This window comes from Cervus canadensis, chromosome 24 (assembly GCF_019320065.1).
Source record: "Cervus canadensis isolate Bull #8, Minnesota chromosome 24, ASM1932006v1, whole genome shotgun sequence".
In the NCBI taxonomy this organism is placed as follows: domain Eukaryota; kingdom Metazoa; phylum Chordata; class Mammalia; order Artiodactyla; family Cervidae; genus Cervus; species Cervus canadensis.
The window spans coordinates 48,736,871-48,760,418 of NC_057409.1; the positions used below are offsets into that span (position 1 = coordinate 48,736,871).

The window sequence follows — 23,548 nt, forward strand, 5'->3', positions numbered from 1 at the left end:
TTGGCAGAACTGGATAGGGGAAATGGGAGATCAGTGATGCTGCCAAACATCCTACAATGCAGAGGACACCCACTCACAACAAAGACTTATCTATCCTCACATGTCAGCACACTCTTGAGAAACCCTAGTTGAGGCAAAGTAATATCCTTGCTGAAATTTCATTAAAATGTTAAACCCATTGCATTTGTTTCTCTGGACAATTTTATATTGATGAAAATAAAATTGATTTGTATTTACTTATGTAAATTTTAATGCTGAATAATGCTAGATAGCAAGAAATGGAAACAAAAATTCAATGAATTTTAATTTTTCTATTTCCTCTTATGACAAAAAGAAAGGGGAGGAAAAGTCTTCAGAGTTCTGCATTTTCCCCTGGTGTATTTAAATATATGTTTATAGTGAGGGAGATACATGATTTTAAAATTATATTTTTAGGAGTTTTATAGTTTCTGGTCTTACATTTAGATCTTTAATCCATTTTGAGTTTATTTTTGTGTATGGTGTTAGAAAGTGTTCTAGTTTCATTCTTTTACAAGTGGTTGACCAGTTTTCCCAGCACCATTTGTTAAAGAGATTGTCTTTTTCCATTGTATATCCTTGCCTCCTTTGTCGAAGATAAGGTGTCCATAAGTTCATGGATTTATCTCTGGGCTTTCTATTCTGTTCCATTGATCTATATTTCTGTCTTTGTGCCAGTACCATACTGTCTTGATGACTGTGGCTTTGTAGTAGAGTCTGAAGTCAGGCAGGTTGATTCCTCCAGTTCCATTCTTCTTTCTCAAGATTACTTTGGCTATCCGAGGTTTTTTGTATTTCCATACAAACTGTGAAATTATTTGTTCTAATTCTGTGAAGAATACCGTTGGTAGCTTGATAGGGATTGCATTGAACCTATAGATTGCTTTGGGTAGTATAGCCATTTTGACAATATTGATTCTTCCAATCCATGAACACGGTATGTTTCTCCATCTGTTTGTGTCCTCTTTGATTTCTTTCATCAGTGTTTTATAGTTTTCATTGTATAGGTCTTTTGTTTCTTTAGGTAGATATACTCCTAAGTATTTTATTCTTTTTGTTGCAATGGTGAATGGTATTGTTTCCTTAATTTTGCTTTCTGTTTTCTCATTGTTAGTGCGTAGGAATGCAAGGGATTTCTGTGTGTTGGATGCATGAGACAAGTGCTCGGGCCTGGTGCACTGGGAAGACCCAGAGGGATTGGGTGGAGAGGAAGGTGGGAGGGGGGATTGGGATGGGGAATACATGTAAATCCATGGCTGATTCATGTCAATGTATGACAAAAACCACTACAATATTGTAAAGTAATTAGCCTCCAACTAATAAAAATAAATGGGAAAAAAAATAAAATTATATGTTTATATCTAAGATCTATTCTGTTCACAAAAGAGTATTGCAGTTTTGATGTGACTTTAGAGGTAACTCCTGTAGTTTTGATATAATTTTGCCCTTTTGGATTTTATGAAGCATTTTTATTTTCACTTTTCTCATATTTTTCCTTTTTTTTTTTTTTCTCACTTAAGATTTTGTAATGCTTAATATGAAGCTACAAATAGCATATTGTGTTTTCTTAGGTGATTTTTTTTATGTGACATTTTTTGGGATGCAACTTTATTTTCTCGCATAGGGTGATTCCTTCTTTGTGTGTGAATATCTTAATTTGTGGGCTCCCCTGGTGGCTTAGTGGTTAAGAGTCTGCTTGCCAAAGCAGGAGAAGTGGGTTTGATCCCTGGGTCAGGATGATCTTCTGGAGAAGGAAAGGCAACCCACTCCAGTATTCTTGCCTGGGAAATCCCATGGACAGAAGAGCCTGATGGCTGCAGTCCATGGGGTTGCAAAAGAAATAGACGATTTAGCGACTAAACAACCACAACAATGATCTGTAAGATGCTAGAATCACTTAAGACAGTGTAAACAACAAGAACACTTTAATCTAAGAGGCTAGAATCACTTAGGACAATGATTCCTCTTACTTTATGGTTTTTCCGCCACTCTTTCTGTTTCTGCATCCCTCTTGTTTTATTTCCTTATCTATATTTAACTGAGAAGGAACTAAGGAAAGGAGAGCCAAGTTTATCTTATTCCCAAGTGACCAAAGTCACAAAATCTTGGTGTTCTTGTATTTATTTCACTTTCTAGAGTATAGATCAGAGGTCTAAATCGAGAATTAGCCAAAATATATAGCTAGGAAAATATTTTGGCAAATAAATCTCTTGAGAAGTGCTATTCTTCTTTAGTTAATTTCAAGTTTTCTCTGTGTCTTTCTCACATATCATCATGATAGTTTGCTTCTCTCTATGTAATGTGTCTCTTTTTTACCCTTTGGCTACTTTCAATATTTTTTTCTTTATCTTGGTTTTCATCTGTTTGTCTATAATGTACCTAGGTGTGATTTTCTTTTTATTTATATTGGTTGGGATTCTTTAAGCTTTTTAAGTAAATGTTTTTAATGAAAATTGTGAAAAGTTTGGTCATTAATTCTTTGGACATTTTTTTCTTTTTTCTGAGAACTTCTTTTTCTGAGACTTCAGTTACACATATGTTACATGTTGTTCTTTAAGGTTCTGAGGCTCTGGTTAATTTTTCTTTAATCTCTTTAGTATTCGGATTCAACCAAGTTTGCCAACTTTTCTTTTTGTTTTTCTTCATTCTCCTGTTAGGCCTGTTCAGTGGATTTAAAAATTTCAGTTATTTGACTTTTCATTGATAGACTATGCATTTCTCTTTTTATAGTTTTAATTTCTCTATGAGAGTCTGATATATCTTAACTCTATCGGGTCATATCTTTTTTCAGCTATTTGAATTGATTTGAATACATCTGCTTTAAATTCTCTGCTATATCCAATCTTAGAGGGGAGCTTGTCTAAGGGTCTTTTTTATTGTCTGTTTTTCTGTTGACTGTGAGTCCCATTTTTCTGTTTCTTTGCATTTTTTCACTTTACAGTGGACATTGAGGATTCTCTATTGTAGAAACTCTGAGTTCTGTGGCATACTTTTAATGTTAATTTTTATTCTGGTTGGATGATTTATTTCCCTGAACTTACTAGGTATGATTTAACACTTGGTTAGAATGTATCTGTGGAAAACCTTATATAGTTATCCAGCTCTTCTAACTTGATGGGATTCAGTCTTCAGGTTTAGGCTCCTTTATGGATTTTGTTAGGACTTGATTTGGGGTTTTGTTAGAGTAGGTCTATTGTGGGCTTTACTCTAGGACTTTGTGCTTATTCCTAAGTAATGCCATTTCTGATGTCTTAGCCAGATGCCTGGAACGTTAACCAATCTCTCTGGCTGGGCTGTAATTCCAGTGTTCTCCAGAACTGCTTGACTACTTTAACTCCACTGCACTCTCAGCCCTGGAGCAGCTACTCTCTGGAAAGCCTTGGGAGTCTCACCCTGCACATATGCAGCCCAGACCACGGCCAAAGGCTTGTGGGGGATCCCCATGTGGACCTTTGGCCTTTATTACCTCATCACTCTTTCCAGGGCCTTGCCTGCAGATTCTAGCCACTTCAGTTGACCCAAACTCTGATTGCTGCCTCCTTGAAGTGAAGTGAGGTTGCTCAGTCGTGTCCAACTCTTTGCGACCCCATGGACTGTAGCCTACCAGGCTCCTCCGTCCATGGGATTCTCCAGGCAAGAATACTGGAGGGGGTTGCAATTTCCTTCTCCAGGGGATCTTCCCGACCCAGGGATCGAACCCGGGTCTCCCACGTTGGAGGCAGACGCTTTAGTCTCTGAGCCACCAGGGAAGCCCTGCTGCCTCGTTAGCTCATTAGAGCTGTCATGAACTCTAGCTCCCTGTGCTACACTCAGGAAATTGTTCCCCGGATAGGATCAGGATGGTCATGGAGTCACCTTATAAGTTTCCCTTCTGTCTGGGATTTTAGTCCATTGTGCAGTGTCATAAAATAACTGCCTACTAGTTTTACAGTCATTTCATTGGGAAGACAAGTCTGGAACTAATTGCTACAATATGGCCTGGAGCAGAAGTTTCTCCCCTACTTTTGATTTAGGATCGGCGGTAAGAAGTTCTACTTAATTTCCCCATCTAGCTGTTTCCAGAAACTCTGAATAAATAATAAATGATAGTTTGAGTCCCATATGTTTGTCTCCTTCTTAGTATATTTTCAAATAGTTTTAGATCCCTAGCATGGAAGAGGTGTGAGGAGTTAGTGCCCTCAGACCTCTTAAGAGGATGGATGAACACAGAGACAAGCATTCAGGAATAGAAGTATCGTGTAGGTAGAATGAGATATGTGGTATTTTCAGACACACTGTTGGTTTTTAACAGGTCTTCCACAGTAAATGACTTTAAAAGGCAAAGGTTCCAACATCTGAAACATTAAGCATGGGTCATTTATATAGTCGCAGAACCACAGCTGTGTTTAATAGAAAGATTGACTTATCTGGGACCTCAGAGTGAGAGTAAGAGGCCTTGATTTAAGGAGAGATAGCCCTTTCTCTCCTGGGGCTGGTCCATCTCATTCTGGATGGGTTATTTTGACCTCTAGACTGGAGATGGCCTCCCTTCTGTGATGCTTGGCCATCCCGTGTGGTACAGGAGGATGGCAGCGCTGTGGTCTTTCACTGAGCCATTTCCTGATCCCTGCTTCGTTATGGGTCTAGGAGGTGGGCAGAAAGCCCTTGATTTCAGGGCAGGTAGGCCCTCTCCAGACTTAAGAAGGGTCTGAACTGACATGGCAGTCCAAGTAGTGAGTAGTCTAGGAGTGCACATGTGGCCTGGTTCTGGCCAGTGATGTGTGAAGGGAAGACTTTGGGGCCACTTCCATTTCCAAGGAGAAGCCAGAGCCTCACAAAGACAGTCTTTAACCCCCACTTTTTCTTGTACTTGGGACTCTGGTGAAAGGATGTGATGTCTTGACTTGTTATATACATGTAACCACCGTAAGTTATCAGTCAAGAAGATTAAAAGCCAAGGATTACAGAGGAGAAATAAAGAGCTTGGACTGGCACTCTAAAGAAAAAATCTTCACCTGTGTTTCAGTCATCAGTCGTGAGCCTTTCTTGTGCCAGCAGTCATTCCTAACTGAGCCGCTGGGATGGCTGTTAAGATGAGAAAGCAAAAAAGAGGAACACAACTGCCGTCAAAGGCAGGATGAAGCGTGAGTGGGCTACTTCTGTAGTTACTGCTTCAGAGATGGTTTGGGCTGCTTCAATATAGGTTAAAAACCACTCGGTTGTTTTCAAAAGAAGTAACAAAAATTTGACATAAAATTTTCAAAACAGTAACTCCAACCCATGTGGAAATTTTCAAAAGTTTAATAGAATCAATGATATGATGGGAAAAATCTTTCAAATGAGTATTTAGTAGTTTGAAAATATGCAAAACAGTTTTCTTGGCCCCTGTTAAAGGGAGATAGGGTAGATGATGAATTTAGAGAAGACCTGAGAGTAAAGAATGAATGCAGGGCTAGGATGGAAAATGAATGTTGGCGTCTGTCTTAGTTACGTCCTGAATTTAAGGCTGTCATCACTAAAAGATATGCATAATATGTTCTCTCTTGGGCTCTGTGAAGTAAGTTTCGTAAAAGCACATAGAGCAGGGGTAGCTTCAGGTTTCTATACCTCTCAGTAGGAAGCAGCCACTCCTTTTCAGCTGTGTCCTGAGAAGCCGGATTGTTTCCTAGCAACATCTAGTTTTATTTGTGGAACTGAGAGATGGTCTCTATAGAAATAAGTCCCAAAGGGGAAGGATTTGGGTGGAATATAGGGCTGGTGAGGTGTGGCTTATTGGCACAATGTGCCTTTTGATTGTTGTTTCTCTTGGCTTACATTTTCTTCCTACCTAGAAGTGTGATTTGTTTTTGTTTAGCTAATTGCTAATGTTTTGCACTGTTCAGTTTGCTCCAAATGACTTTTAGCACTACTAATCTGGAGGGAAACCATGTCCTTCTGGATCAGAAATAAGAATCTTTCTTTAGACAGTTTGGGCAATGTAGAGATCCTATTGGGAATACAGAGACAAAAAGTTGAAAATGTCAAAACACTATCTGGGGAAACTTTGTGAACATTGTTCTTAAAACGGAAGCTAATTATGTTTTCTCCCTCCAGAAAGTCTCATGTACACCCTAAGATTTCCAGAGATGATCACAATGTACCTATAGCCCTGAATCTCTGAATTATAGCCATTAATACCTTGCAGATAGCTTCCAGAAATCACTATATTTATAATTTATTGTCTCCAAAATTAGAATTGACCCCTCACAAATTTAATAGTGCTACTCATTGCCTCCTCCTAAACTCTCCAAATAAAAAGAGCCAAATGCTTTTATTGTGTAAGAACTCTTGGGCAATCAGCATACACAGCTTTCCATGAAACATTAAATGGACACTTTTTAAAGAGAGGCAGAAAATATTAAATTTGTTTCAGGTTCACTGTTAAATTCCCTTTAACCTTTTATCTTGTGCTTGTTTTTTGGATTCTTCAAAAGAAAAACACTTCAAGAAGCTTTATTTGCTTTTTCTCATGTTCAGGCCACTTCAGGCACATGGATTGAACTGTTTGTTACTGATCTGTGACTCAGTAAGAAACTTTCTATAGAATGTAAATCAATGTGGAAGCTTCCTTCATTGAGAAGATCTTGCTGTAAAAAATCATCTAAACTAAATAATGGGCTTACTGACATAGGTATTTCACATTCTGGATCAGCTTCTTCTCTTGTCATGAATCAGCAACAAAAAGATAATTTACCAACATTGTCTGGACCATCCTTTGAGTATACCTCTCAGCATCTATGCTGATTGCATCTCTAAAGACTGTTGTTCACTTGCTAAATTGTGTCCTGCTCTCTGTGACTCCATGAACTGCAGCACGCCAGGCTTTTCTGTCCTTCACTATCTCCTGGAATTTAATTAAACTCATGTCTGTTGAGTTGGTGATGTCATCCAACTGTCTCATCCTCTGTCACCCCATCTCTTGTCCTCAGTCTTTCCCAACATCAGAGTCTTTGCCAGTGAGTTGGCTTTTCGCATCAGGTTGCCAAAGTATTGGAGCTTCAGCTTCAGTATCAGTCCTTCAAATGAATATTCAGGGTTGATTTGGATTGACTGATTTGATCTCCTTGCAGTCCAAGGGACTCTCAAGAGTCTTCTCTTTCAATAAAATTTCACTAATGATCCAAGGCATTAGAATCATGTATTTTTGAGCTCTAAGATCCCAAAGTTTAAGCTCATGTTTTATAGATAAGAAAAACTAAGGTCCATAATGGTGAAACCATGCTGGTAGTTAGGGGCAGTCAAGACTGGGGCTTAAGTGTCCTGTGAACCAGTCTTCAGTTTTCTTCTTGTGTGCTGAAAAATATAGTCCAGTGTTTTTCAACCTTTAGTTATTTCCTTAATTATTACTTTCTTGATTTTCACAGTATTGGATTGCCATTTGTACTATTTATCCTTTTCCTTAAACCGTCTGATTAAAGAAAATGAACTGGTTATTTACCCTGACCTTGTTGTTCTAAGCCACAGGGTCTGGGAAAGATTTGTTGTGTTAGCTGGTTTTCTTTCTAACGTGCATTAACTGTTAATAAATAACTTTTGTCTGTGGGCTGCCCACCCAGGATTGTCACATGCAGCACACTTTGAGAAATTCTGAGGTTATCAGTGGTTCAGAGCACAGGCTCTGCAGTCAGACTAGTAAATTCAAGTCTACTTACTAGCTTGGGAGAATTGTGTAATGTTTTTAAACCTCAGGTTCCTCATCTTAAAAAAAAAAAAAAAGGACGAAGAAAAATACCCGTATCATGAGAATTAAATGAGATAATGCATATAATATTCTTAGCAAAGTGCCTGGGCTCTTTGTAGGAGCTTACTGATTGTAAACTATCATCCTTATGTTGGCTATTGTTAATAATAATGAAACCATTTTCTTGGCAGTTTAAAGCAGCAGTATGAATTTAGCCACTGAGTCCAGAAGAAGGGATTTTCAGATTAAAGTGACATACTGGGTTACTTCTACTTACAGAAAACAAAATCCATTCTTTTGAGCTTGAGCTCTGGGGATTATACAAAGCACCTAAAACATGACTGTTAAATAATGCAGTATATTAATTTGAGTAGTATGTAGGTTCTAAACCAGCATGATTTCCAAGGCAATAGAAAAACTGCAATTTAATCTGAAATTCAATCAAGTGGAATAATTTATGCATTAGGTATTTAGTTTCCAGAGTAGCTACCAAATACATTTAAGAGTATTTGTTTGTGACTATTGTAGAACATGCTGCTATGAACATTGAGGTGCAGATATCTTTTTAAATTAGTGTTTATATACTCAGGAGTGGAACTGCTGGATCATAGGGTAGTTCTATTTTTAGTTTTTTGAGGAACCACCATAACGTTTTCCCTAGTGGCTGGGCCAGTTTACATTCCTACCAATAGTGTAGGAGGGTTCCTTTTTCTCTGCATCCTCACCAGCATTTTTGTTTTTCTGATGATATTTCTGACAGGTGTGAGGTGATACCTCCTTGTGGTTTTGATGTACATTTCTCTGATAATTAGTGATGTTTACCATCTCTTCATGTGCCAGGTGGCCATCTGTGTAGTTTTCTCTTAACAATTTTATTCAAAAGATTATTTTTGGTATTCATCCATTCATTTGCTCAACAATGTTATGAGTTTACTGTGTAGCAGGCATCTGAAAAAATTCTTTAAATATCTATATTTAAGATAATATAGTGCTGTCATTTTACTTTTTTTCCCAATTACTATACAATATATTGGCCTTTAGATTGCTGTTTCCTTACGCATGGATTCCAGCTTTAATATGGAGAGCGCGGTATGGTTAAAGACCAATAAATTTACTCCCTGAACTCTACTGCTTCACTCACTCACTTTTTTGGCCATGTTTTCAAAACATGCATCTTCCACTCTAAGCAATCTTGGATGTTTTTCTGAAAACTGTGAGTTTGACATGAAGAATGTCTGTACCGTTTTTGATATTCAGAAATATATACCTGTATATTCATTATATAATGATTACACTTCTGGTATGAAAAAGTGCTATTATGTGTTATTGATAGATCAAAGAATGATCATCTTTTTACTCTGCAAAAAGAAGAACAATTTTTTAGACTATAGTTACATCATTAAGCTGTAATATAGAAGCAGATATGTTACTGAAAGACTAACCAAAAAAATCTTGAAATTTCCAACTGAAAATTTACATTAGCTAATAGGATTCGAAGTATTTAATATGTATCTTTTTAAAGCATCCAAATAGATAGGTGTTTCTCTAAGTGTAAGTCCTGTGGCATATTTTTGATATGATGAAACATTTCATGTGAAAAGGGAAAGCCTTAAGAATTCAGTGAACATCTGAAGGAGGTTAAATTCTTACTTTGGGGCTGTGTAACAGCCATTTTTTCCTTTGTTCACTTTAACTGCCAAAATCTGTCATTCCTGAGCCATTTCAAGGGGATAAATAAGGTGAATTATGTTATGCACATGACCCACTGCAAATGTTGATTTGAGCAGGGTTACAGTCAGCATATGTCAGCTAACATAGAATTTTCTAGTGCATCATGTGATTCATTTGCCTGAGTGGAGTGCTATGAAAAGAACAAAATTTCTTCTAGAAATTATTATTACTTGTTAGTGTTTGTAACTATGGCAATATTGCTAAGATAAGCAGCCTTATTATCATCCTTATGTATAGAACCCTGGAATTTCTCATCCTACATAAGTTTCATTCAAATGTAAGGAAACCTTGTTACTTATTTAAGAAAATTGAATGCTAGTAGTGAAGTGAGGTGGACACTCACTCACTCGTCATGCTCAGCTGTGTCTCTTTGTGACCCCATGGACTGTAGCTCCTCTATTCATGGGATTTTCCAGGCAAGAGTACTGGAGCAGGTTGCCATTTTTTCCTCCAGGTGATATTCCTGACTGAGGGATTGAACCCGTGTCTCCTGTCTCCTACACAGCGGACAGATTCTTCACTGCTGAACCACTGGGAAAGCCCGAAGTGGTCGTGAAGTACTGTTTTTTTTTTTGGTCATTGGGAATCATTAAAATATATTATTCATCTATTGAAATTTATTTTGAAAGTTACAGTCATTAATTCAGTTCACTTCAGTCGCTCAGTCATGTCAGACTCTTTGCAACCCCATGGACTGCAGCACGCCAGGCTTCCCTGTCCATCACCAACTCCTGGAGCTTACTCAAACTCACATCCATCAAGTCGTTTGATGCCATCCAACCATCTCATCCTCTGTCGTCCTCTTCTCCTCCTGCTTTCAATCTTTCCCAGCATCAAGGTCTTTTCAAATGAGTCACTACTTCGCATCAGGTGGCCAAACTATTGGACTTTCAGCTTCAACATCAGTCCTTCCAATGAATATTCAGCACTGATTTCCCCCAGGATGGACTGGTTGGATCTCCTTGCAGTCCAAGGGACTCTCAAGAGTCTTCTCCAAGAGAATAGTTCAAAAGCATCAATTCTTCGGTGGTCGGCTTTCATGATAGTCCAACTCTCACAACCATACATGACTACTGGAAAAACCATAGCTTTGACTAGATGGACCTTTGTCGGCAGTGTAATATCTCTGCTTTTTAATATGCTGTCTAGGTTGGTCATAACTTTTCTTCCAAGGAGCAAGCATCTTTTAATTTCATGGTTGCAGTCACCATCTGCAGTGATTTTGGAGCCCAGAAAAATAAAGTCAGCCACTGTTTCCACTGTTTCCCCATCTGTTTGCCTTGAAGTGATGGGACCAGATGCCATGATCTTAGTTTTCTGAATGCTTAGCTTTAAGCCAACTTTTTCACTCTCCTCTTTCACTTTCATCAAGAGGCTCTTTAGTTCTTCTTCACTTTCTGCCATAAGGGTGGTGTCATCTGCATATCTGAGGTTATTGATACTTCTCCTGGCAGTCTTGATTCCAGCTTGTGCTTCATCCAGTCCAGCATTTCTCATGATGTACTCTGCATATATGTTAAATAAGCAGGGTGACAATAAGCAGCCTTGATGTACTCCTTTCGTGATTTTCCCAGTCTGTTATTCCATGTCCAGTTCTAACTGTTGCTTCTTGACCAGCAGATAGATTTCTCAGGAGGCAAGTAAGGTGGTCTGGTATTCCCATCTCTTTAAGAATTTTCCACAGTTTGTTGTGATCCATACAATCAAACGCTTTGGAGTAGTCAAAAAAGCAGAAGTAGACATTTTTCTGGAACTCTCTTGCTTTTTCAGTGATCCAACGGATGTTGGCAGTTTGATCTCTGGTTCCTCAGCTTTATCTAAATCCAGCTTGAACATTTGAAAGTTCACAGGTCATGAACTGTTGAAGCCTGGCTTGGAGAATGTGAGCATTCCTTTGCTAGCATGTGAGATGAGTGCAATTGTGCGGTAGTTTGAGCATTCTTTGGCATTGCCTTTCTTTGGGATTGGAATGAAAACTGCCCTTTTCCAGTCCTGTGGCCACTGCTGAGTTTTCCTAATTCACTGTCATATTGAGGGCAGCACTTTCACAGCATCATCTTTGAAGATTTGAAATAGTTCAACTGGAATTCCATCCCCTCCACTTGCTTTGTTCCTAGTGATACTTCATAAGACCCACTAGACTTTGCTTCCAGGATGTCTGGCTCTAGTTGAGTGACCACACCATCGTGATTATCTGGGTCATGAAGAACTTTTTTGTATGGATCTTCTGTGTATTCTTGCCACCTCTTCTTAATATCTTCTGCTTCTGTTAGGTCCATACCATTTCTGTCCTTTATTGTGCCCATCTCTGCATGGAATGTTCCCTTGGTATCTCTAATTTTCTTGAAGAGATTGCTAGTCTTTCCCATTCTGATGCTTTCCTCTATTTCTTTGCATTGATCACTGAAGAAGGCTTTGTCATCTCTCCTTGCTATTCTTTGGAACTCTGCATTCAAATGGGTATATCTTTCCTTTTCTCCTTTGCCTTTAGCTTCTCTTCTTTTCACAGCTATCTGTAAGGCCTCCTCAGACAACCATTTTGCCTTTTTGCATTTTTTTTCCTTGGGGATGGTCTTGGTCTCTGCTTTCTTTACAATGTCACGAACCTCTGTCTATAGTTCTTCAGGCTGTCTATCTGTCTATCAGATCTAATCCCTTGAATCTATTTTTCACTTCCACTGTATAATCATACGGGATTTGGTTTAGGTCATACTTGAATGGTCTAGTGGTTTTCTCTACTTTCTTCAATTCAAGTCTGAATTTGGCAATAAGGAGTTCATGATCTGAGCCACAGTTAGCTCCTGGTCTTGTTTTTGCTGACTATATGGAGCCTCTCTATCTTTGGCTCCAAAGAGTATACAGTCTGATTTTTGTATTGACCGTCTGGTGATGTCCATGTGTAGAGTCTTGCGTTGTTGGAAGAGGGTGTTTGCTATGACCAGAGCGTTGTCTTGGCAAAACTCTGTTAGTCTTTTCCCTGCTTCATTCTCTACTGCAATGGGGCTGTTTATGTATATACTATCTTTTTAAACTAAAATTCCACTCAGCCTGGTGGGATGCTTAGAAGAACTGCACATTTTATGCTCCCCAGGGAGCATGTGCTCAGTTGTCTGGAATGATTCCTACCCTGCTTAGATGGTTCTCTTTCTCAGTCTCTCTGCTTGTCCTGAGTAAGTTTGTTGGTTACACTGGAATATGCTGAATGGGTATTTGCTGTGCCTCCTTTGAACATCAGTTCATCTTTGAAGATTCTGTAGAGTATGCTGAGTTAGCTCCTTTCATGGAGCCTCATAGAGATTTATTTTATAAACTGTTTTTTTACTAGTTTTTATAGCACTATCTAAAATGCCCCTTCCCTCATAATTATTGTCACCTTGAGCAACTTTAGTGAATGAGTTTCTTTTAAACTGTCACAGTGCTTCAGTTGACTTCTCTTGTTAGATATTACTGTCATTTCTTGCAGTTCCTTTGCAGTAGAGCACCCCATGCTTTGGGATTATAAATCCATGGGGCCGAGTGTGTTTATAAGCTCTGAACATAAGGAAGGCTGAGATGATCTAATATGACTGTTTAGCTCCTATTAGGTGGCTTCCCCGGTGGCTCAGACAGTATAGAATCCGCCCAGGAGACCTGGGTTCAATCCCTGGGTTGGGCAGATCCCCTGGAGGAGGAAATGGCAACCCACTCCACTTTTCTTGCCTGGAGAATCCACATGGACAATGGAACCTGGTGGACTACAGTTCATGGGGGTCGAAAAGAGTCAGTCGCTCAGTCGTGTCCGACTCTTTGCGACCCCATGAATTGCAGCACGCCAGTCCTCCCGTCCAACACCAACTCCCGGAGTTTACCCAAACTCATGTCCGTTGAGTCGGTGATGCCATCCAGCCATCTCATCCTCTGTTGTCCCCTTCTCCTTCCACCTTCAATCTTTCCCAGCATCAGGGTGTTTTCCAATGAGTCAGTTCTTTGCATATACATAGCTCCTATTAAATTCCTTTGCAATGAATTTATAACTTCCACATCTTTCTCTAAATTGTAATTGGTTTTCTAAAGGCAGATGTGACCAACACCCGAAAGTGTCCGTGAGCTGAAATATTTCAACAAAATTTCTTTAATGTCTCTCTGAAGAAAGGGATAGGGAGAAATAATGACATTCATGGAGAATTCTTATTTCTAAGAGGTTACAATAGTCCCTCTCTCCCTCTTGTTTGCGAGAATTCTTATTTTTAAGAGGTTACAGTAGTCTCTCTCTCCCTGTTGTTTGCAAGAATTCTTATTTTTAAGAGAGGTTACAATAGTCTCTCTCTCCCTCTTGTTTGCAAGAATTCTTATTTTTAAGAGGTTACAGTAGTCTGTCTCTCCCTCTTGTTTGCTAAAATTGTGCACTTGCAAGTCAGTGATAACACCCGTAAGTCAGACGCTGAGGTGTTTGTAGTCCTCACCTGCTGCCTACGGGCTGTCTGCTGCCTCCGTTTTCGAAGCTGCTTCTTCATCGGCTGTGATGCTGTTCCGGCTCCCCAGTCTTCTGGCAATTCTTCTTTGCCTCTTTACTGAAACTCCCTTTCCCCTCTTATCCTCTAAATATTCTTTCGGCTTTATTATGAAGTCTCTTCTTTTTAATGTATCTGTCCTTGAATGGTGTCCTTTACTCCCAGGTGAAGCAGAAAGCTTCATTTCCAACAAGGGTGCCTGGAACCATCTCTTCCTGGCTCAGGAGAGCCACTTCTGCACATCCCTTCCCAGTTCCTCCTGTAGTTAGCATGAAGGCAGCTCTGATGAGAGCAGTTACGTCACAGGAAGGGGCAAACATTTGAAATTAGAGCTTCCTTCCACTTACCAAGAGCTAGTTTTCCAGCACACCACTAGTTAAGTCCCAACCTCTGTTTAAAACTCCCAAGATTACTTCTCTCTGAATATCCTACTCACTTCTCACACTCAGTTTGTTCAAAACAATTTGACTGACATGCCACACAAGCTTCATTTTCCTATTTTTGTTAGTGGAAATGCTATATATATATTTTAGTTTTAATTTAGTAATGATTCCTGGCACTGTTACTTCTCTTTTTTTTAAAAACCACATCACAGGGCATTGTGGAATATTAGTTCTCCAACCAGGGATCAAACCTGCCTCTCTTTGCATTGGAAGCACAGATTCTTAATCACTGGGCCACCAGGGAAGTCCTATACCGTCACCTCTTGATTCTCATTTTGTTTAGGCCTTTATTATTAGCTACATAAGTAATCTGCTCAGTCTGATATTCTCTAGTCAAATCCATGTTCCATAGTACCACCAAATGTTTAATAAATGTAAGTTTATTTTTGTCAAGCATTAAGCTAAGTGCTTTGCACACTTACCTTATTTAATTCTTAAAACGACCCTAAGGAGTAGTGTATCAGTTGGGATTTGTCCGTGATTAAGAAGAGCCAAACAAATCTAGCCCTTCCCTGGACAAATGACCGTGGCCAGGAGACTGGCATATGCAAACTGTCCTCCAAACCACCCAGCTTCCACCTGGAGGTAGGGGTGGGATCCTGCTGCAAAAGCTGCCCTGCTGAGAATGGGCGAGAGATGGATGCTGTGCAGTGTAGTGGACGTCTAGTGAGGCAGTTATTAGTATTTTCATTTTATAGCCAAAGTAATAGACCAAGAATTTAATTAACATTTTCAAGCTGTTTTCAATTAGAATAAGGAGGAGTTGAAATTTTTCCAACTTTGTAGCTTATGCTCTATCATCTTTTGTCATAAACCTCCCAACTTACATAATAGATGCTAGAGATCAAGTGTTTAGGCTACGACGTTGCATAGACCTGTGTTTAAATCTCTACTTTACCACTTGCTTCCTGTGTAATGAACAGGTTACATACCCTCTCTGATAACAGTGGCAATCTCATAGGAAATAATAAAATCCCCAGTAGAATTTTTCTGCATATATATAAAGTGCTATGCACAGGACTTGACTTAATAAGAGTATGAGAAGAACCAAATGTAATGATGTTGATAATGATGAAACTGCATATTTGAGCCGGGCAAAGAGCACATTTGTTCTGTTTCCATTTGCTGGCTGTACTGCCAAGTACATCCCATTACTTTTGGATAAAGTATTTGTTGAGTTAAAAAATAAAACTGAACACTGTATGTAGGAAATGTGATGATCGCAGTTGTTTACTTCAGTTGATGAATAGCCTCATTGGTGTGCAAGTATCTTAATACAGAACTAGTTTTGTATCAGTCTCAGCAGAGGCCCGCAGGTGAAAGATGATGGCCACGTCCACATTCCAAAGTGAAATGCTCGACCACCCAAAAAACACTTGGGAAGGAGGTGATCCAGAGTCATTCTTGTGACCCTTACCTGGCCACCCAGATGTTCAGAGCTGTTAATTTGATGAAGGGTTTTTTCTAGGAGCGTTGTCCATGCCCTGGGGAGCCTGTTCCTTCTCTCTGATAGGTAATGTGCTTCCTTCCACCAGAAATCAGTTGAGAGGGATGCCAGAGGAACCGCTCTGAGAGGCTCACAAGTGTCCTCTGCAGTGTGAGGGACGCAGTGGACTGGTGTCTGGCCCTCTCCTGAGGGCTCTAGAGGTAAAAAGCTGTGCTGGACCTCTGAGTGAGGAGGGCTTGCTGGCAATGGCCTGCATGGCCTGAGTTGTTGGCACAAGAATACGTGTTTCTTATGAATCAGGAGTGGAGTCTGCCCACAGCAGGGCTGGTGTGGGGTCATTGTTGCTCCTGCTCAAAGAACTAGATGGAAAGCTGCTGTCTCCTAGGGACCACCCAAAAGAATGGGACCGAAGACCTTGGCAAAAAGAGGCCAAGTGTGTTCATGGAGTCCCAGCGTTGGGGGGGAAGAGGATTGTGAGTGACCACATCAAGGAAATTACAGGTGAGAATCTTCAGGTTTCCCTGGTGGCTTAGATGGTAAAGAATCCACCTGCAATGCGGGAGACCTGGGTTTGATCCCGGGATTGGGATAATACCCTGGAGAAGGGAATGGCTACCCACTCCAGGATTCTGGCCTGGAGAATTCTATTGACTATACAATCCATGGGGTCACAAAGAGTCAGACATGACTGAGGGACTTTCACACACATCTTCAGAAGCAGGGTATCTTTTCAGAACCCAGGAAGGTCCCCTTGAGAGAGAGCTACTCCAAGTTTGCTGAGTATGAGCACCAGGTTGTGGCCATACCAGCCTGGTCAGACCTCCTTTCCCTCCTAGCCTCTCTTCTTTCCACCTTACTGTTACCCTGAGAATCAGAAGCTGGTGGGAAACAATCCACATGGTGGAATCTAGCGATGTTTCCTTTTCTCCCCGAAGGTTTTCTGCCTGAAGCAGGCTTATGTGAAGAGAGAAGAGGTCATTAACTGAAGCCAGAAATTTTGCCTCTGCCACAGGACTAGACATTTTCTTGCAGAAATGAGTATTCTTGTGACTTGATGTGACCAAAGAACTTTTCATTATCTCAGAATGACCAGAAAAAGGAAGGGGCCTGTTCTCATTCCATCCAGTGGTGGGCAAAGAACTAGTCCCCCAGAGCAGATGAGGACAAGCAGCAGGGTTAAGAATAGTGCTAAGTTGCACCCAATGAGTCTTGCTTGCTCAATGTAATAGCTTATTGAATACCCAGTTATAAAATTTATGTTGAAAAATATGGGCTTCAGTTCAGTCACTCAGTCATGTCTGAGTCTTTGTGACCTCATGGACTGCAGCACGCCAGGCTTCCCTGTCCATCACCAACTCCTGGAGCTTGCTCAAACTCATGTCCATTGAGTTGATGGTGCAATCCAACCATCTCCTTCTCTGTCATCCCCTTCTCTTCCTGCCTTCAATCATTTCCCAGCATCATGGTCTTTTCCAGTGAGTCAGTTCTTCGCATCAGGTGGCCAAAGTACTGGAGTTTCAGCTTCAGCATCAGTCCTTCCAATGAACACCCAGGACTGATCTCCTTTAGGATGGATTGGTTGAATCTTCTTGCTGTCCAAGGGACTCTCAAGAGTCTTCTCCAACACGGCAGTTCAAAAGCGTCAATTCTTTGGCACTCAATTTTCTTTATAGTCCAACTCTCACATCCATATATGACTACTGGAAAAACCATAGCTTTGAGAGGGAGAAGACACTTTGAGATTTGATTTTCAAGTTGCAAATTATGATGTTTTAAGACTGAAGGTTACAGAGATGTTACAGGCATGGTTTTATGCTGAGGGTCAGAGGTGAAATTGAGCTGACTGGAACCAGGTAAAGTGGGATGGAAAATGGTACCATTGGGGAAAATGCCTTCCTCTGGTCTCTTGCTTCTAAGCCAAGCTGACTGACAGCTCTGCTCCAGCCCCCTGGAGAGAGCCACTTTTGAAGAAAATATGCATGTGGCATCAGGTTCTGAACTATTTGTGAAAAAGCAAAGCATTTCACTCAAAAGCAGAAAAGAAGAGAGAATCAGGGGACTGTGTTTTTGGTGTTTTGGTGAGATACAGCTGGGTGCGGAGGTGAAGTGCAGAGCAGTGATCATCGCCAACAACAGACTGGAAGCTGAGGCAGGTCTGCCTCCGTTGTTCTCAGGGCATGAGGCACAGGGAGACTAAAATGAGGCCGTTGTCGCTGACCGGCCCTGTGTCCTCTAGAGAGCAGCGTGAGCTGACAAGTGAGAGAAGCGAGGGGTGGTGTGGGCAGTCAGCGCAGTGATGGTAAACCTCAAAGGTTAAGGGCGAGCTCCGAATTAAAGTGAAAAAGAAGGCGGAATTAAGGTGAAGGGTTCAGTCTCCCTTCCAGTTTATCCATGATGCTATGTTTAGAGTGCTTTTATATTTAGAGAGTTCTTTCGGGCACGTTTCCTATAATTGTTATGGCAACCAACCACTAAATTTTAACTGTGCCACCTGATGGTGGAAACTAGATGAGGAAACGCAATAGGTTAAGTTGCTTATCCAATGTTAGATAGATGGTAACAAATTTGATTAAAATTGTCTTATGATTTCCCAATTCAAAGAGCTCTCTCCAGTATCCCAGCCTTTACTGCTGTGTTAACAACTAAGGTGAGAGAATTTCTTATAGTTTATGGACTGTTTTAAAAATTTTAATAGTGATGTGTTTATTTTTAAGTTTGCCTCACTATTTTTAGCAAGGATACTGCTTTTTCATTAATGGACTATGATAAACTTAGTTAGGTAGAAAGAGTAGAAATGGAAAAGCACCAAGTAAATAGTGCTACCGAGATGTGGCAATCATTATGAAGGGGTCAATGCTCATGTATGTTTAGGAACCACTACCCTGGAGACTTTTGCCCAAAACACAGAGCTTATAATTCGATTACATCCTCTGAATGTTTGTTTCTTGAATTGTTTCATGTGACTCAGTCCCGACGTCACAATTAGCTTATAAACTCTTTGTGGGCAGGGACCATGTCTTTTATAATATAGATGTTATGGGTTGAATTATGTCTCCTGACAATTTATTATTTTTTTTTCTCCTGACAATTTATATGCTGAGGTCCTAACTGTAGTACTTCAGAATATGACTTTATTTACAGAGAGGGTCTTCACAGAGGTAATCAAGTTAAAAATAAGGTCCTTGGGATTGACCTTGATCTAATATGACTGTTGTCCTTGTGAAAAGGGGAAATTTGGATAAAGACCTGCCATTCAGGGGGAATGCCATATAAATATGAAGACAGCCATCTGCAAGCCAAGCTGAGAGGCCTGGAGCAAACCCTGCCCTCACGGTGCTCAAAGGTCTGTCAGCACCTTGATTTTGGACTTCTGGCCTCCAGAACTGTGAGACAATACATTTCTGTTGAGAATATCCAGTTTGTGGTATTTTGTTATGATGACCCTAGGAAATGAATACAGTAGGTATTTGCTTAAATGCTGGGAATGTAACTAACCAAGAATTCTTAAAGTGAAAAACATGATCTTCTTCCAGTGTAATTCTGATCAAACATGTGAGTTTTGAATTAAAAATGCCTTCTCAAGAGCTTTAAGGCCTTCGCAGGCTGCCTTTCTCTCTCTTTCTACTTCAACAACGCCCCCCTCCAGTCCCACCCCAGCACCATCATATCCCGAGTCTGGGCATCCTCTGGTGTAGCTCCTTTTATGTAAGGTCCCCTAGATGCCTGGACTTCGGCACCCTGTGTGATGTAAAGGGCTGTCCTCCTTTCCACAATCCTTAGTATTGAACCCGGATTGCTTTTTTTAAGCTTCCACTGCTTTGTAGTTTTTTTTCTTCTTCTTCTGGCCAGAAAAAAAGTTATCTTTAGAAATGGTAGCACCCACTTAAAAGAAAGAACACTATTTGAATTCACCACAGAGCCTGGTCCTTAATTAAAAGATGCTGCTGCCTCTAGCTGAGCTATTGCCTTGTATGGCATTTGAAGCTCCAGAGTCTGTATTTATCTGGATGGGCTGTTGTTAGGACAGCTCTCAGCATCCTGTGTCTTTACCATTGGTGGGTCTGTGCTTTCTGCTCTGTTCTATGAGGTCACAGACTGGCCATGTCTTAATCGTGTTTGGATCCCTAGTTCCAGTACCAAATTCAAATTCAGTATGAGTTTGTTGAAACAGTGAGCATTGAGATTCTGTGTCCTATAGATTGTATTTCCATTTGACATACCATTGAATTCAGTTATGTATTGCACCCGAGGTGTTCTTCTAGAATTCAGATTCAGAATATTGTTGATATAGAGAATACTTTTAGTTGTGCACTGGTTTTCCAAGATTTTTTGGTTCCTGTATTCCTAGTAAACTTTAGGAATTGTTTTCAATGGCTTAGGTACTTATCTGGACCTAAACACAGCAGATGGACTTAAATATTGAATAATTCCCTGCCTTTTCCCATAATTTCTCAAAAATCTATTTCTATGAGTTAGATTGGATATATATGATCATTTTCTAGAATCCAGTCTAAATTTAAGCCACTCTCTCTATTTTTAAGTTCTGTTCTCTGTGACTGAATGTTAAAAAAATTTTTTTGGCTGTCAGTATGTATACTGACAAATTGGTCCTCTTGGGTGATATATTTCTTATCACTTTTAGGACTGTGTCCAAACTGTACTGTTGCTATTTACCAATTTAATATTTCCCCCCAAATGTGTTGTGTGCCTTTTTATTTTGAAGAACGAGACAGTAGAATGATGATGATATTTACAAATCCTTGCATCCAGAAATGAGAACACTTGGAAGAGCAACAAGAGTATTTATATCTGTTCATGATCCAATCATGCAGGATAACACTGCCATCCTACATTGTGGGATAAATCTGTGCTGGCTTCTCAAGAGGGAGCAGCTATTTTGAGGAGTCCTTTGCTGCTCTGGGAGAAATGTTTAACTAAATGTTATTTGTTGCCTATATACCAACCTCAGGTTAATTAACCTCAAATTCTGCCAAACCAGGGAATTCACTGTAGCAGATCTTTCATGGTTTCCATGCCAGATTTTGTGGATAATGCCCAGTCTCTGCCTTTAAGGGATTTATTGTATGTTGGGCTCGGGATGGTGGCTTAGGTTCAACGTAGAAGCTTTTGTATTAGGATATTAGCTCTGGTATTATGTGCTTCTTCTACATCTTATTCTAGCAGCATGACACTTTTCATTCCTGCCTGCTTGCCAGAGGGCTTCTTATTTAACTTCACTGCGGCAACAGGATATTGAAGTAGCACATGCTTGACAAAATGGCCAGGAATCCTTTCTGAGCCTTTAGTTTAAATCTGAAGGAAATCCTCAAATCAGTGCAGGAGGCTTTCTGGAAAAAAACTTTTTTTTTTTTTGGATGCAGCTCATTAGTTAAGAGATCCTGGGAATTTAAAAGCTCTGGCCAGGTTTGAGCATGGTTGATTGGCCCAATGCATCAGACTGAAGTAGCGCTCTTACAATGGAGGGAAGATTGAGCAGTGTCTTGGTGTTATCCAGGTTTGTTTCATGGAGCATTTCCTGTAAGAAGACATCAGGAGTTGGGGTAGGAATAACCTAGATAGAGAACCTTAAAATCCTAACTTTTAGATTCTAAAGGGATCTTTGTTTCACTTCTTTTGCATTTTAGTCAACAAAACAGAGGTTCATAGACTCACTCTAGTTATCAAGGCCAATCAGTGGAAATATAGGGCTAGAAATCGCATCTTCTGTCTGTTTTCTGTTGGTTTGTGTTGTCTGTTTTGCCCAGTCTTTCCTAATTCTAGAATTAGGAAATATAGCATCTGAGTCTTGAGTGAGCCCAGCTCACTCAACTGCTCAGCCAGTTGCTTTGCATTAGAGTATTACCTGGTTCTCTCTTTAAAAAATACCCTCTGATTTGTAGTGTTCATAGATTTCTATCATATAAAGACTTCCACCATGGCCAATTTCAAGCTATCTAACAACCAGCTTTCCAAGTTTCAGAAACTATGACCAACCAGCTCAAATACACCACCAGCTGTATTCTGCTTGTTCTTTTCAGCATTACTGGTGGCATATCAGTGATCAATGCTTTGTGAGATAGGTAGGCCCCTTGAGCTAATTGGAGATAAAAGACTAAGATAAGAGCCCATTTTGTTGATTAGCTCAGTTAAAATGAGTCCAACACTCCCTGGATTTTAATCTCTTCATAAGACTGTAGTCTTCTTGAGTTAAGGTTTGATAGTAAATGCTTAGTGCTAAGAAGGAATGTTTCTTTTGGTTCCTCAGCATTTTGAAATAATCATGTGGAATTTACGTTTTGCTGTTCAAAAGGTTTTGCATCTTGAGAGAAAGTCCAGTGGAAGGTGAGGAACCCCTCCCATCCACCTTGTCAGTCAGTCGTTTTTTTATTGATTTATATATATTTGACTATTACCACTGCAAATTTAATTATAGCACTTTTAACTATATAGCATCTAGCTATTTGAGTTCAGAGACTCTGGGGATGTGGGTAAGATACTGAGGCCAGTACATGCTAATCAGGACTGCTGACGGAATAACAGATTCTGTAGAACCAGCGAGGGGGCATGTGTGCTCAGTTGTGACGGACTCTTTGTGACTGCATGGACTGTAGCCCGCCAGGCTCCTCTGTCCATAGAACTCTTCAGGCAAGAATACTAGAGTGGATTGCCATTTCCTTCTCCAGGGGATCTTCTGAACCCGGAGATCGAACTCGAGTCTCCTGCATCTCCTGCATTAGCAGATGGATTCTTTATCATTGAACCACCTGGGAAGCCTTTAGAACCAGAAGGGCCCTAAAGATGATAGAAAATTTGTAAACTATAGATGAGGAAACTGAGAAACTGATGGAAACCTGCAGGTAAATACCCACATGGCTGTTAAGAGTCATTGCCTCGGACTGAAACCTGTGATTCTTTATATCCCATTCAGTGTTCTTATTAAATCATTATGACCATTTGTTTTTCTCACATTCAGAGCATGGACAAAAATATAGTATATGTCACTAGCCTCTGACTTCAGATTAAATGAATCTTAGATTTTCTATATGCTGTTTGTTCACATTAAGAAATAGAAAGTGAATTGGAGTACTGAGTTGGAGGAACTCATTTGGACTCATTTAAGCCCTTCATCTTGGACTTCTCTGGTGGCTCAGGCAGTAAAGAATCTGCCTGCAATGCAGAAGACCCAGGTTCAATCCCTGGGTTGGGAAGATCCACTGGAGAAGGGAATGACTACCCACTCCAGTATTCTTGCCTGGAAGAATCCCATAGACAGAGGAGCCTGGCGGGTCCATGGGTCCATGGGACACAACTGAGCAATTTCACTTTCAACCCTACAACTTGTGATACATGAGAAGAGCTCAGGTGATGGAAGATGTGAACTTTGAGGCTTTTCAAAAGAATCATTAAAGGATTTTTATGTATTCAGCATGAAACCTTCAGTATTGAAATAGAGAATAACCCATCTGGTTTGCACAGAGAACACTTGGCTCTGATTTACATTCAACAAGCATTTAAATGCTTACCATGTGCCAAGCAGTGTGCTGGGCACTGGGAATAAACAGATGAATAAAACATCAGCTTTGTTTTACAGGGGCATATAGCATGTGGGAGAGGAGATGTGAACAAATAACTTCTTTATGATCTTCTAAGTGCAGTACATACCCAGAGCACATGATGGCAGAAGGCTTCCGTTCAGTATATGCTTTCGTGTGTTAACTTA

General features: G+C 40.2%; 1 protein-coding gene across 3 annotated transcripts in view; it reads left to right on the forward strand.

Annotated features, from left to right (window-relative positions):
- HECW2 (HECT, C2 and WW domain containing E3 ubiquitin protein ligase 2) overlaps positions 1-23,548 on the forward strand; it is a 420,397-nt gene that overhangs the window by 178,154 nt on the left and 218,695 nt on the right. The gene's annotated exons all lie outside the window — the stretch shown is intronic.